The following is a 13052-nucleotide window of genomic DNA, read 5'->3' on the forward strand; positions in this document are numbered from 1 at the left end:
ACAAGGTGAAAGAAACCCAAACCTTTTATATTTACTAAACTGTCATTAGTTGACCTAAGAATTTTTTGGATAAATATTGTTTCTCTAAAAACTTAGAAATATAAAGAAGGTGAGGATACAGTATAATGTGTATGCCTACACAGAGAAATCACTACATTTACAACTTTTTCATCTTAAGAAACATGAAAATAGAGGCTACTCTGATTTCTCTTTGTTGTATTTCATTTTGTTTTTGTTGTGATTCAGGGCATCCCAAATGGAGATGAAATCAGGTGTAAGTTATGCAAAGACTGAACGCAATATTAAGTAAGGTGATTGTTCTTTAAGTTCTAAAATTTTTAAAACATTGTGAATACACAATGAATTGTGTATTCACAATGAATTGTGAATACAATACTCACAATGAATTGTGAGTTTTGTACTCATGGATTTTGTGGGTAGAATATGGTTTCTGATAGAGTAAAATCACATGAAGGAGCATGCTATATTTTACATATTTAATCATATTAAAGACAAACTAAGTTCCAATACCTTTTTAAAGCCAATACCTTTTCAAAATGGGATAATTAGCTAGGTAGAACCATTTGTTTGTTGGTAATTCTATTCAAATTATAATTAAAAATTAAAACACACTATTCTCACAGACATACACAAGCCCCATTCTTTCTAGCTTTGCAGACTTATAACATAAAAAGGATGAAGTCTAAGACAGATCAGAGTAATGACAAATATTTCTTGTTTGGATGAACTTTGCCTTTCAAGACTTACTAGAAAATGTTTAGAAGGGGAGATGCTGGAACACTTGTACATTCTCATGATTATAGTTCTTGTCAGGTATTACACCTTTGTTTACTCTGAAAAGGAAATTTTCTAAATACAGAGAAGGTGTATTCTGCATGTTAGATCCTGCAGTTAGTATCACTGCTATTCTGGTCCCTTATGGTTTGCCAAAAATGTCAATTCAGGGCTTCCCTGGTGGCGCAGTGGTTGAGAGTCTGCCTGCCGATGCAGGGGACACGGGTTCGTGTCCCGGTCCGGGAAGATCCCACATGCCGCGGAGCAGCTGGGCCCGTGAGCCATGGCTGCTGGGCTTGCGCGTCCGGAGCCTGTGCTCCGCAACGGGAGAGGCCACAGCAGTGAGAGGCCCGCGTACAGCAAAAAAAAAAAAAAAAAAAAAAAGATCAATTCAAATGCCAATAAACACCATATTAAGAGAATCAGAAATTAAAAGTAGGCAGCTATTCAATATAAACATTAAAAATTTGTGGTAATCCAACCATTTCTTAACCACTTTTACATAATTGACATTTACACATATTTTTAGTGAGACCTCTTTTTGGTTTCCTCTCCCTTTGTTTGGGCACAATATAGTAATTGCTCCCAGGGCTGAATAATGTATTTATTCCCTAGAAATTAGAGTTCAGTGTATTATCCTATTAAAATAATATATTACAGCATTACCAGCATCATTATTACAAAAGGATTCAGAGTGATAAAGCCAAATTTGACGTGGGGACTGTGCTGCTGCTGTAAATCTACTGGCATTGCGTGAGGTGTGGTATTGCTGACCAGAAATTCTGGTGCACAGGCCTCTTGAGACATGTTAGTTAGATTCGTGGGCACAGGGCACAAAATTGTTAAGCACTTCTGTCTGAGTGCTATAGAGAACACATTTAAATAGATAATGTCCTTCAAGAGCAAAAAAAAAATTTCTGTGTGAAATCAGAGTATCCACTGATTTCTATATTTGGAGGAACGTCAAATAGACATTAAAGTAAGACTTCTAAAGTGACTACATGTAATAGTGACAAGCTTCACAATTAAATTTAGCGCCCGGAGTGATGACAATCATAACCTATTGCCCATGATTGAGGTCTGGTTCTAGGCAAAATTATAACTCAAACAAAATTTATCTTTGTTTCCTGCACGACTTGCATTTCTATTCTCTTCCCCCACTGGCTACTTCATCTCTTTTATCCCAGGCCCAGTCATCTAGGGTGCTTACTTTCTTTGTAAGAAAAAAATTAACAGACTATTGGGCTTGGAAATGCCAAGCTTAACTTACTCTGTACACTACTAGTTGTTATAAGGAAAGACATCCTGACATGTTAGCTGAGTCACTCAGCATCACTCAGATGCTTCATAGCAGGTTCTTGAATAGGACATCTCCTTTTTTGATTGACAAGGTGCAATATGTTTGCTTCCTAGGATTGTTTTCAATAATAGTAGGTAAATCATTAAGCCAAAATATGTATTACTGATTGTGAAAATGTGCACAGCACCAAATGCAGTTGTTCTGTGTATGTTTTGGGGGTCAGGTGTGGCTTAAAGTGGAAGCCTAGCAAAGGTAACTGCCTTTTGAAAAACCTCCACCAGTGATTCCTGTACATGGAAAGGAAAATATTTCTTATGGACCCATCAACATTTCAAAGAGCAGACAGAGCTCTTGGTTAATGCCTGTGTTTCCCTGGAGAAAACGGCTAGTTGATGGATGCTATGGAATTCTCTTTAAGATATCCTTCCTAAAAAAAAAAAAGATTAAGAAAAAGTTTTGTTCTTTTGAAGTTCCATCAGTAGTTTACAAATTATTTGAAGAATATTCAAGTTAATAATTCCCTTCCTCCTCATATGAATTCTCTATGAAGTCTATCCACAGTTGAGTGCATGCATGCTCTTAGCATGATCTAAAGCAGCACTTCACAGACACCAGTTTGTGTAGAAAGCTCCTGGGCCAGAGAGGCTGTAACTAAAAACTCCTAGGTGATGCCCATGCTGCTCCTCTGGGGGCAAGGTGTTGAGGACAGGTGTTGCTGTAGACCAAAGAAAGGATGCCAGCCTAAGGGTCATAATGTTTGCATTTGAGTCTGTGTCCTAGTTCTGTGCTTTTAGGAAAGTACAAATGTCCTTATGTGGCTCTTCTAACTACCTGAACAACCTTACATAAGTGCCTTCACCTATAAATGAGAATTATCTTACCTTTGCAGCTCCTAGAATTGTTGAAAGATCAAATGATATAATGTATTGAAATGCTTCATAAATTACAAAGTGCTATATGATTAATGTTAGTTATTAATGTGTTGTTTCAAGATCCTCTTCTTATTCAACATAACACTAGTCTGTGAGAACCAAAATCCCCTGGCAGAAAAAAAAAAAAAAATTGGGCTGTCTACCCTTTATTAAAATCATACGATAAAATTATAGGAAAAACATGGGCAATAAGTGTTTGAAAAGGACTCCATCTCTAATGACTAAAAATGTAAAATTAAATAAGAATAATAAAACCTGTCATATTGGCAAATTTTTTTTCTCACTGTGATCCTTAGTGATGGGGAAAGTGCAATGAGATGGGCACTATGATACACTGCTGAGGAGAGTGTAAATTGGTACTCAGTTTCTATAAAGCATTTTAGAAATATGTGTTAAGAGCCTTAAAAAGTGTTTGTTGTTAAACTCAGTAACTTCACTTCTAGGACTCTATTTTAGGGAAATAAAAAGAGGTGTGATAAAAAATAGTTCATGCGTCAAAATGTTCATTACCGAATTAGTATCATAATGAACTTTTGCATGATCCTGAATGGCCAAGAACAGGCGTACTGCTAAATAAATCTGGTGTATAAAATATAATGGAATGTGGAGACAGAAATTTGTTCAGAAACACTTGGACTTTCAAATTTTCAATTCAGTAGATAAAAGCAAAGCAGCTATATCCTCCAGAGCAAATTCTGTGAAATAGAAGAGCCTCAGTATGCAGTGAAATCTCAGATGTTTTAACTGTGTATTAATATTTTTCACTTTGGTAATATCACTTCTAGGAATCTGTCTGCCTGTTCCTATTCTCACAACTGAAGTAAGCTATTTCATAACATTTTGCCTACTCTACAGCAACCTGTGAGGAAATGAAGTTCAACTACCATTCTTTAAAATTCACAAGGTGGCATTTTTGCACTGCCCCTGCTCCATTTTTTGATAGTGTAGTAGATTCCTTTGTTCAAGAGATATTTATTGGCACCTATTATCTATCCAGTATTATGCTGGGTATGATAGATAGGAATTCAGTGATAACTACGGATACAACCTTAATTTGGAGCTCCTAGAAAGGCGCTAATACAATTTAGTCATAGATAATGGAACATGACTGCAATAATGTAACCATAAGGGAAACACAAAAAATCTGATGGAAGACCAGAGAGGGTGACTTGTGGTAAAGCAAGAATGGAACCGTTCTAGTGGAAAGTAGCCTGGAGAATGAGTAGGACAGGTGCAATGGGCAAGAATGCAGAGAGAAGATTTTCTGATACAGAAAATTCTAAAAAGCAAGGTAACAAATAAAATCATGCCATATCCAGGAATATTGGAATCTCCTATTTGGATTACAACAATGGACAGGTTGGGAGAAAACTCAAGTAAGTTTACTGCGATCAGATCAAATCATCAAGTACACTGAGTTTCAGGCCAAGTATTTAATTCATCTTAGAGGGAAAGCAAAGTCATTGAAGGTCTTTAAGCAGCAAAATAATACAGTTAAATTCATACCTCAGGAAGATGATTCTGATGAACTCTGCCAAGAGTTTTATGGGAAACTGGATCTAGGAAGTTTATACAAGAGATAGACCCAAATTCCAAACCCATCTCAATAAACTTCACTATTTATGTTGCCCTGAAAAAGTTCTTCCTCTCCTTTCTGAGATTTAGTCTACCACCAGCATAAATATACCTTTGTGTGAATTAGAAAAGGAGCCCTGCTGGGCAGGTGGCACCCAGAGGCACCCTACAGAAGCAGACAGCACCTTTGTGCAAAGAAAAATCTTTTTGGAGGTCTCTGAGTAGATTTTTGCAATGCTGCGTGTGTGGTGAACATGTTGAGTGTAACCCAGATTGAGTTTTATCCCTCACTCTCCACTTAGCCAGGCATAGAATCATGTTTCACTTATCTGTGAATTGAGAATATCAAATCCTACCTTCTAGGATTGTGGTTAGGTCATATACCCAGGGACTGTGGAAAGAAGGACTTGTAACAGATGTCCAGTGAATGACAATGATGATTCCGGTGGTGATGATGACGATAGTGAGCAGCAGTAGTATAGTAATATTAGTAGTAATGTCAACTATTATTACCTTGACTTGGATTCTTTGTGTATTTGTTACAAGTTATCTACTGCTCAGTTTCAGGGGTTGCCACTCACAGCATAGTTGATGTGATAAAACTCTCACAAAGAGGGGCAGTACATCTCCGTACAGTCATACACGATGGTTCTGTTTGGGGATTTCTCATGTTTAGGAAATGACGGAGGAATAAGCACAATCCGTCTTGTCTGAAATGCAAGGGGTGGCCACAGAAATCAAAAGAAGGGGGGAACCTCCCTGTCCAATTGGTGGAGCTGTGGTCCCAAAAAATGAGATGAACCTTCGTTGCTCTTTTGTTCTCTCTCTGTCCATCTGCCTTTTGGCTCCTAGTGCAGTCATGGAAATACGTGGCAAAATGAGGCAACTAGAGACTCAGCTTTTTGGCTGGAGGACCAGACAGGGGAGCCCTAGAGAAGAGGAAACTCACAGAGAGGTGGCAGAGAGGGAGAGCCTCAGGATAGCTGCCCATAAAGTTGTTTATGAACACCTGGGTTCACTCAAGCTGGGTGTGTACAGATCTAATCAGCATACCAACGACTCTGAGAACCGAACTAATAGATCACTACTCATAGTAGTTCATATGTAGGAAAGATCTGAATAACACTACAAAGCCTTTGAAAACTGAGCTGCCATGGGAACCACAGTCCACAGAGGCAAAGCTGGTTGAAACTTTCAGATTGAACTTAACCATGCGAATTACCTACTAAAACAAAAATATTAATATATTCCATAAAATTTAAATAGGCCCAGAGTCTCATAATATTCAAAATTTCCAGGACACTATCCAGTATTACTCAAGATACGAAAAAACAAGCAAAACCTCAACTCTCATGGGAAGAGACAACAGTTACCAGTGACAAGAAGACACAGATATTGGATTATCTGACAAATACTTTGAAGTAGCTAACGTATAAGTGCTCCCATGAAAAGATGCTCAGCATTGCTAATTATTAGATGCAAATCAAAATGCAAATCGAAACTACAATGAGATACTACTTCACACTGATCAGAATGACCATCATTAAAAAGTCTACAAATAATAAATGCTGAAGAGGGTGTGGAGAAAAGGGAACCCTCCTACACTGTTGGTGGGAATGTAAGCTTGTGCAGCCACTGTGGAAAACAGTATGGAGGTTCCTCAAAAAATGAAAAGTAGAGTTGCCATATGACCCAGCAGTCCCATTACTGGGCATGTATCCAGACAAAACTATAATTCAAAAAGATACACGCACCCCTGTGTTCACAACAGCACTATTTACAATAGCCATGACATGGAAACTATCTAAATGTCCATCGACAGGTGAATGGATAAAGCAGATGTGGTACATATATACAATGGAATACTACTCAACCATAAAAAAGAAAGAAAGAATGCCATTGGCAGCAACATGGATGGACCTAGAGATTATCATACTAAGTGAAGTAAGTCAGAAAGAGAAAGACAAATACTATATGATATCACTTATATGTGGAATCTAAAATATGACACAAATAAACCTGTCTACGAAACAGAAACAGACTCACAGACATAGAGAACAGTTGTGGTTGCCAAGGGGGAGGGAAAGTGGGGGTAGGGATGGAGTGGGAGTTTGGGGTTAGCAGATGCAAACTAGTATATATAGAATGGATAAACAACAGGGTCCTACTGTATAGAACAGGGAACTATATTCAATATCCTGTGATAAACCATAATGGAAAAGAATACAAAAAAGAATGTATGTATATGTATAACTGAGTCACTTTGCTATACAGCAGAAATTAGCACAACATTGTAAACCATACTTCAATAAAAAATCCAAACTAAAACCAAACTGATATATATATATATGTATATGAAGTGCTACAGTAAGTAATTACATTCTTGAAATGAATGGAAAAATAGAAAGTTTTAGCAAAGAAGTAGGAGATATATACAAGAATCAAATGTTAATTATAGAACTGAAAAATACAATAAATGAAATAAAAATCTTACTGGATGGACTCAATAGTAGATTAGAGATGAACTTGAATCTCAAGAGTGAACTTGATTGATTAATAGAAATCATCCAGTCTGAGCAAAACAAAGAAAAAGAGATTTAAATATAACCAAGCCTTAGGACGGGTGGGGTAATATCAAAGGTCTAATATTTGTGTCATCAAGAGTCCTAGAAGGAGAGGGGAAAGAGTGTGGTGTTTTAAACAATATTTGAATAAATAATGACCGAAAACTTTACAGTTTTGGTTAAAGATAAAGATCTCCAGTTTGGGGGAGCTCGACAAACACCAGTCAGTGTAAACCGCCCAAAAATCCGAGCCTCCACATATCATAATCAAACTGTTGCAAGCTAAAGACAATACAGTCTTGAATGCAACCGGAGTAAATTGATGGATTACCTGGAGGGGAACAATATTCAAATGAGAATGAATTTCTCATCAGAAACCATGGAGATGATGAACTGGCAAAATATCTGTAAAGTGCTAGCAGAAAGGAACTGTCAAGTCAGAATTCTACATCAGGAATGAAGGTGAAATAAAGATATAGCGTGGAGAAATTGTTTTGGATGATGGAACTGTTCTGTGTCCTGATTATGACGGTGATTGCACAAACATATACGTATGTTAAAATTTGTAACGCTGTACATCAAGAAGTAAATTTTACTGTATGATAATTAAAAATAAAATTAATAAAGAAAAATAGTGAATAAGGACCTAAATCCAGAAATAGATGTGTCTGTAGAAGACTTGATTTTAATGTACTGTTTCCCTCTCACTACTGTATTTCTCTTCCTGACCCTTCACTGAGTTTAGAAAGAGTGACATCATAGAGAATATTTAGTGAGGAGGTAATATTATGGTTATTTTTACAATTAAGATAGCTTTTCCCCAAACAGTAAATTCCTAGTGGCAATTTGGAAACTGTATTCAGTATTTCGAGTCATTAAGATATCATTTGTTGAATACTCCACAAATGCAGTAACTTAAAATGTGACAACCACTGGCTGATGAACCATGGAAGGCTTGTAAGAGGGATCTCATGGATCAGTAACTTGGAAGCCATTTTGAATTTCTCACCACGGAATGAATGGTGGGAGTGCCAGGGTCAGAGCTGCTAAGAACAGAATGGCAGCAGGAGTGAGTTAGGTAGGAACTGGTAGTAGAATTCAATTTATATAATCCTACACTTTGACGAATAATGTACTGGACTAATCCACAGTCATTTTGAGGTCCTTGGTAACATTTTTTAAACACTGTTCTGGAAGACCTACGGCTCAGTGTGGGTTGGGTGTCCAAGTAGCATCACTGGTGAGGCTGTGAGGAGACCACGTAGGTGCCACCACCCCAGCCTCAACAATGTAGGCTACAGTGTTTGGCTTCCATGAAATTTTTTCTTGAAAGTGGGGTTGTATTTCTAGAGGGGGAAGAAGCATTGCATGGGTCATATTAAACATTGGCCCACATAAAAGCATTCAGCCATATTTGTGAATCGCTTCTTAGAAGAATGTGTGAGAGACTTTTAGGAGCAGCTAATTTTTTCAGGAGCTTCAAGGACTGCTTTAAAAGAAGCTACTAAAATAGGAATAAAGAAAGAAAAAGAATGCTGAGGAAGCCTATTGGAGAATGATATATCCAGTGTTGAAAATCAGAGAGAAACATATAACAAGATTTTCAGATTTCCTAGTTGACCTGCATGCAAGTGAGCCCACAGTGCAGTATTACCTTTTGGCTTCTCAGCACGAGTGATTTCCAGCCACTTCACTGAGAATGTGAGAGAGGTTAAAAAGAATGTGGGGAAAGATAAGAAAGGAATAAGCATATCACGACAAGGAAAGAATAAGGTGGGCCCGTGGAGGTGAACAGTTTTTAAATCACTAAAGAATACAAAGAAAAGCCAGAGAAGATTTTAGAAGGTATGATTTGATAGCTTAAAAAGGGAGAGGATGACTGAAGGGAAGAGAGATGATTCTCATGCAGCCAGAAATGAGAGTCAGCCATGACAAGGTGGGGTTGTCTAGGCCAAAGGAAAGTAGGTAGAATTTTAGCCTTATCCCATTCTCACAGGAGCAGGTCCATAACAGCCTGCCACAGGGTTAATAGATACTGCCACAGAACCACGGTTTGTCTGAGAGACTCCCACGGAATCAGGGCCACGACCTCTGAGTCCCACCTTTTCCAAGTGCTTTAAAGCATGAGGGCCAGGTGTGTAGCTAGGTTTAGGGGCAGTGTCAACTCACAAGAAAAAGTCCTTTGGTCTTGCTTTTGGTAGCAGAGAGAAAACATTATTTTAAGAATAGAAAAATGAGAGGTTAGGAAAAAAATGAGTTCTTTCTCAGGTCATGTTAACTTATGGCAAGGGAAATAGCAAGAAGTACCAGAGAAGGGCATTGACTATTTGAGGACAGACCACTATAGATTACTCCCATCTCTAGCAAAAAATTCATTCAGCAAGTCAAAAGGTAACAAGTTTTACTGAAGTTGAAAACTTCTAAAACTCTTTTTCCAAGAGTTGCTGGTTAAGGAGGATTTGTATTTTGGTTTACTTTTTGTCTTTGTTTATGTTTAAAAACAAGTTTTCTGAACCCAGTAATTTTCCTTGTGGTCTAGCAGATCAGTACATGTTTTAGCAATTTTAGAAAGCATGTTTTATTTCCCCAACCAACCAAAAAGCCCCTTAGAAACCATTGTAGTCTGTTGGTTAAGTATGTTTTCATTCATATGCTTCTTTAAAAGGTCTATTATTTACAAATAGACAGTAATGACTTTATCTAAGCTAATCCATTTCATCATGTCATTATATATTTAGGGCATGTCCTGCATTTAGAAAAATCCCTGTGAGAACCCTATACAGAGTGCCAAGAACCACAGTAGCATTCATTAAATTTCCTGATTGAAGAATTATGTGTTTTGTTTTTTTTTTTTCCCAAGCAAAGATTAGCAATTCACTTCTTGCTTCAGCAGTACTTAAAAACAATTCAGATACCTGGTTTTGCAATAACCATCCAGAACTTGTTCCCAACTGGACAGGTAACAGTAGAGGTTCTTGGTCATTAAGGGGGTGTTGAGGGAGAATACAGACATATATTTGTCACTACTAAAGTAACTATCAACTAGTTAGTAGAGGATCTATGAAATACATCACTTTTGGGGCCCCCAGATGGAGAAGAGCTAATAGGACTTGGGCAATGCTCATTTCCACTTAATCTCAACTGGACTTCTTCTGAGATTGTTAAAGTTAAAAAAAATGTTCTGGTTGAAAGAAATCTGATACTCATTAAACTTTTTCTGTTGTACCTGAAGGAAGGAGACTTTGGTAAAATGTTCATTGTATTGGCTAGATGTTAATCTTTTTTGTATATACATCTAGGCAAGATCACCACCCTGTGGGAAGTGAAATCTAAGGCAAACTTAGAAAAATGGTTATGAACCCATATGAAGGAGCCCTTAAACAGACATATGTAGATTATGGGGCAACAAGTAAGATGTACTCATTTAGCACTGATGCAGCCCTTTAAACCCTTGCCTATCAGGGCAGTCCCCAGTGAGGGGCCCCTTCGGTTTTGGCTGCTTTGCTGGTCTCCATGCGCTGCTTTGTGACATTCTTCCTTAAATGATATGTGACATCTCCCATTATTTGTTGAATTTAGGGCATTGTCATTGGCCCTTTAAAGTGAATGAACTGAAGGAGAAGATAGAAAATGGAGAGATCTTAATCTTAACCTGAAGTGTGGTAAACGGGACAAAAGCTGGTCAACAAAGCTCTGGTGAGAATGCCTTGAAGGAGGGAGTCATAATGAAACTTCCCAAGACAAAGACAGCAATAAGTTACTTGCACTGACTCTTCTGGCTTGCAGAGGGGAGGCGAGATGCTCTAACCTTTTAGGTCCTGACCCAGTTCTTCAAAGCTACCCCAACATACATTCAAATACATATTTTGAATAACAACATCAAGGGGGCAAGAGCAAGTATGAAGGTCTTGAGGAGGATAGATGCTTAATTTTCCTTTTCTACAGTTTTTTTGTTGTTGTTGTTCCAGACAATTCCAGACTCCATTCCCAATTTTTTTCTCTCTATGTGTAAAAACGAAGGCTTTGTGCACTCTGTTTCTATGGAAACAGGAGAGAGAGAAACAGTTTATGTATTTCAAAAGCTGTCAGCCTATATGCTGTGGATTTTGATAACTAAACCTACACGCGAACCATCTTTACTCCCAACGCCCAACACCATAACGTTTATTTTATTTTATACATGTGTGTGTGTTGCTTGAGAAAATTAAGGATCTGTTTATTTAGCTTTGGTGCAATCCATTTTATATTTAATGTCCAGGAGACAGAGAGAGGCTTTGGTGATGCAGTTAGAGAAATATAAAACTGTTCTTAATAAATGCTTACTAAATCAGAACGAAGACAGAGTTAGCAGGCATCACAACTCAATCTATTGGCAAAATAAAAAAGATTGAAGCTCTATTAATTTTAAAACAGATCTGAACGTTGCCTGGCTTATATTTCATATAAATGTAATGTCTGCTATACCCTCTTCAGCTGTCTAATAAAAGAGCTATTTTGAAATTACAAAATACACTGTGTTCTCCCCCAGAGAACCCAATTCAGTAGCTTATTGATTTTCCCTGGCATACTTAGTCTGGTATGAAGGGGTTTCTGGGCTCCTGGACCTGGAAGGCGAGAGTTTGTTTGTGATTTATTCAGACTCTGTACAGCAGAGCACTTCCTACCGCTCCTAACAAACAAATAGTCTTTACGATAGTCCAGCCTATTAAGGGCTTGCCTTCCTGCTATTCTCAGTCGCTTTCCAGCACTTCCTAATATTTTCAAGAAAATGACTTCCGTTTTAAGGAGATTTTTATCAAGTTTAGATGATGCAGTTAAGTGGACCAGGAAAAATACATAAGAACTTCGACCTTCAAATCTAGAGCACACTCCAGTAGTTAAAGGGTCTATCGGGCTCTCTGTTTTAAGGCCTGCTTTCCCAGTCTTTATAACTAGCTGATTCACCTGAGCCTGAAAATCAGGTCCTTGTCTAAAAGTGTCTGGTTTTTTTCCCCTCCATGAAGACATACTAGCAGTAATTGATCTAAGTGTGTGTAAAGGGTAAGTGAAGGATGAGTGAGAAAATAATGAAGTTAGTGATGCTCCCCACTTTTTTTTTAAACAAGAAAATGGAATGTCCTTGGTCTTAACACACACACACACCCCTAAAATTCCAAATCTGTTGGCCACAGTGTGAGTTTCAGAGTTGTAGTAGCTTAGTCTCCTTGTCCTATGTAGTCACTTACCCAGTAGATGATAATGAATACAGAAGGATTAGGACTCTCCACAGTAAATTAGTTTATTAATAATCATAGATATATAGCCCTTTTTCCTCCAAGGAACTTAAAGCATTCAATTGACCTTATCTCACAAATACTTACCCTGTTCCTGAGAGGTGAAGCATTTTAAATTTCCATTAAATTGATGGGGGTAAATAAAACCCAGAGATATCAAACAGCCCCATCAAGGCATTTTTCAAAGTGTCTGTGATAATTTTCAGGTAAAAATGGAGAAACAAAATACGACTGATTGAATCTTAAGTATGCAGATTAAAATATCTCCATTAATTTGGAAAAAGGGTTTTACAAAGTGTCAAAGGATTCTGTTTCTGTGGTTTTGTCCTGCTCACAGATTCTGTCAGTACTTGGATGAGAATATCAAATGCATGATTATCAAATTTTCAAATGGTATATTATATGTCGTAAGAAATAGAAAATATATTGTACAATAGAATCAGATTCCAAAAAGATATAATATCTCAGGACAATGGCTACAGCCAACAAAATTAAGTTTAGTAGAAATGCAAGTGCCTGATCTTCGATTTTTTTAAAAAAGATTATAAACAGGGACTTCCCTGGTGGTGCAATGGTTAAGAATCTGCCTGCCAATGCGGGGAACATGGGTTCG

The 13052-nt window shown here is 37.6% G+C and overlaps 1 long non-coding RNA gene across 7 annotated transcripts in view; it reads left to right on the forward strand.

The window, feature by feature from the left end:
* LOC307182973 overlaps positions 1 to 13052 on the forward strand; it is a 459338-nt gene that overhangs the window by 189734 nt on the left and 256552 nt on the right. The window lies entirely within an intron of this gene.

Source organism: Stenella coeruleoalba (genome assembly GCF_951394435.1).
Source record: "Stenella coeruleoalba genome assembly, chromosome: 2".
Classification (NCBI taxonomy): Eukaryota; Metazoa; Chordata; class Mammalia; order Artiodactyla; family Delphinidae; genus Stenella; species Stenella coeruleoalba.